We start from the raw sequence: 3,530 nt of genomic DNA, 5'->3' as shown, positions 1-3,530 counted from the left end.
CGGCCTTACACCTGTCACACTTCTTGTGACAGGTGTAAGGCGATGATGTGTTTGAAAAGATCACTCATCTCCTTAAATGTGTTACTAATATCAAATGTTCGGGATTCCACATTTAATCACTTCCTTTTTCAAAGAACATTAAGTCTGTTCTCATTCTTATAATTAAAGTCTACATCTCGCCGCTCTGCTTTGTGTCTGCAGCTTCATTTTTTTTAAAAATACAGATATTACAGCCGCGATTAAAAACGCGCTTTCCTGAATACAGCGTGTGTCTTTGCAAGCGACTCGATGCCATGTTCGCTGTTTTTTTTTCTAATGCGCACATACGTTTAATATGTCCCCATGGCTGCCACAACAAGCCTGTTGGTGTTGCTGCACACTGCAAGAGAGCCATCCAGCTGCAGAAATATGTTGTTCCCCAGCGGGACAACAGGCGCTGCTGGAGCCACCTCCAGACTTCGGGAGACAGAGATCAGGCTCGGGAGACATCAAGGAGCAATCAGTGTCTGCTCACATACACCGACAGACTGATTTATGATGAAACTTTAAAGAAATCATTTATATTTCACCACTTCTAAATCGGTGTATGAAAATTTCATCCACAATGAAACACACAAAAAAGTATATCTTAAGTCAAATAAATCAGCCCCAGCTTCTCCCAAGCAATTGACTTTGAAGTGCACTTTCAACACTTTCGCGAGTGTGTTCACATACCTAAGGCTTTTACTTCCTTTGCCAACAGCTTTCTCACGTTTGAGGGAGGACACAGTGTCAGAATGTTTAACAGAATTACCTTTGAAGGGTCTGTCATGGCAAACAGAAACACAATTAAGCTGCGATTCCACATATTTCCCCCCTTTTCTTTTTAAAGCTGTTATATTTGTTTTACTGTATTGGTTTAACGTATTACTGTTTTGCTTTTTTTATTTATAGAATTTTTAATTATAAACAACACGTTATGTGCAGCATTTCAATTTTTATCTTTAATCATTCATCAACAATAAATAAATTATTACATCTAAATCACGACAATATTTTGTTAAAGAAAATAAAATGCATTAATCAGAATAGCATTTCTGATTTTTTCAATTTTATTTTTACACTGTGAAAATATTTTGATGTGCAAATATGAGGTTTTTTTTCAACATTTTCATATAGTTAGCCAAATGCTCCTCCAGTTTTAAATAGTTTTCCCTCCATTTATATCATCACACTGATACAGTAATTTGAGGCAATGCTGCTATTAGGAAAAAAAACACATAGTTGTTTAAGTTGCACATACCTTGCCTTTAAAAACATATAGCCTCAGTGTAATTGTGCAAAAAAAGAAAAAAGGAAAAAAAGACTTCTAGCACTTCAAGGATCTTTGCTACATATATATATAAATAAATCTGCTCCATCTAAAAATAAAAGTAAAGCCAAAAAGTAAAACAGGGAGCACATGCAGCAAGGCTTGATATAACTCAGGTGACTTGTTTGCTTTTTTTCTCCCCTCCTCCTCCTCCTCCTCCTCCTCCTCACTCTCTTACTTACATTCGAATCAAGGAGTGCTGCAGAGGTGTCTGTGTGCTTTTACACAAAGACATACTCTTCTCAGCCTCCCTCAGGAGCTCTCCACGTTAACAATCCCAATTACACCAAGACCACCAGAGACAGCTGTTTTTATTACAGAACCGCTCCTTTGTGCCGCCAACAAGGTATCTCCGCTCCTAGACTGAACACAGAGATAAAGCTCGACTGTGAGGCAGAGGCAGAGAGGAGAGGGAGAGAAGTGTGGAGTGAAGTGGATGAAGTCTCTCGACTGCTCGCAGTGGTGATGCCTTTATTCACAGCTTCCCCCTACCTTTTCTGATCTCGTGGAGCTCTTTACATGCTGGAGCAGAAGGTCAATGCTTGTTGGGAGAGGGTCTACAAAGAGATCAGGATCTAACTCAAGGCAACAGCAAATCACACACACAAAAACGAGAGTGGGGGATGGGGGGGGGGATGTGTTTCAGTCACCAAAAGCAGCGTTTTATTTATTCATCTGCTTTACCTGGGAAATGTGACAGGTTCCACGAGGAACATTCAGGCTTTAATGTGTTGTTTAAATGCATACAACAAAAGGTAGAAGCCTTCAGGATTTACTAAATGTCACACACTGTACTGTAGCTCTCAGGCGGAACAAGTGGCTCGCCACTTGAGATAATGAAAGCGGGTTCAAAAACTGCTCCAGAATCGCAGCTCGACTGTAAGCGCATTTGATCTCTCCATGGGGCAAAGTATGAGCATCAACAGTTTGCGAGACAGTCAAATTATGTTTTAATTCAGCTCAGTTCAATTCTACGTATACAGCACCAAATCACAACAACAGTCACCTCAAGGCGCTTTATATTGTAAAGTAGACCCTGAAATAATACAACAGAGAAACTCCCAACAATCATATGACCCCCTATGAGCAAACACTTTGGCAACAGTGGGAAAGAAAAACTCCCTTTTAACAGGAAGAAACCTCCAGCAGAACCAGGCTTAGGGAGGGGCGGTCATCTGCTGCGACCTAGTTGGAATGAGGGGAAAATGACAGGACAAAAGGCATGCTGTGGAAGAGAGCCAGAGATTAATGACAACTAATGACTTTATGGGTAGTTTGAGAAAGAAAAACATTTGGACATTTTTCTGACTTTGCAGTCCAAAAAGCTGGAGGGAAGGAGGCTTTCTCTGAACTTGACTTACAAATCTGCAGGAAACTATTTTTTCTTTTGCCGCTTGGGGTCAGTGGAACAAGATTTGACATGTTAACTTTAAAAAGCGGGCAAATGTGCAGGCAAACGGTTGTTTACACACGAGCAGTTGTAGGACGTGACTGTGTTATTTTTAACCCTACTGTCTCTCTTTTAGCTCTGTTTTGGTCTCCGACTTCTCTTGGAGATATTTTGGGTCTTCTTAGTGTATAAATGTGCAGCTGATTCAGATGCATCCTGTCTTACACTTGATTTCTGAGCTGTTTAGATAAAAATGACTGAAATTGATGAAGGCTGCGAGAATGAACCAAATTATTAGTGATTCGTAAAGGCTGAAAAACAAAAACAACAAACTGCAGAGTCAGCTGATAATCATATGAGGGTTACACCATTGAAAGTATCACCCTTCACGTTGCACACGTTCATTTCAAATATAGAAACATGGTAAAATGGTGCTTTTTAGACTCCACAATTATTTCCATTGTTTATTTATTTGTACATTTACATTACACCGGTGTTGCTAATTTCATCACTTTCTGTTGATTCCTTTACTGCAGCCAACAGCAAAACCAGCTAACCTGGTGTAGTAGTGAAGTCAACCTCAGGCTAAGAGGTCAGGAAAACAAATAACACCAGCACCAATTTCCCTATTACGCACCAGATGCCAACCTTTAGGGGAGAGGCATTAGATTCTGGCCCAGCCCTGCCTATAGGCTGCAGGGCAGCAGATGATAAGGTCAAGCCTCATAATGATGTCACATACCTTTAGGTACTTCAGATCAATATCGAGAGAGGAGCGTGATACCTGAC

This window comes from Pundamilia nyererei, unplaced genomic scaffold (assembly GCF_000239375.1).
Source record: "Pundamilia nyererei isolate P.nyererei 1_Seehausen unplaced genomic scaffold, PunNye1.0 scaffold00022, whole genome shotgun sequence".
NCBI classification, from domain to species: domain Eukaryota; kingdom Metazoa; phylum Chordata; class Actinopteri; order Cichliformes; family Cichlidae; genus Pundamilia; species Pundamilia nyererei.
The sequence above is the reverse complement of the archived record's forward strand: the minus strand, read 5'-3'. Positions refer to the sequence as shown.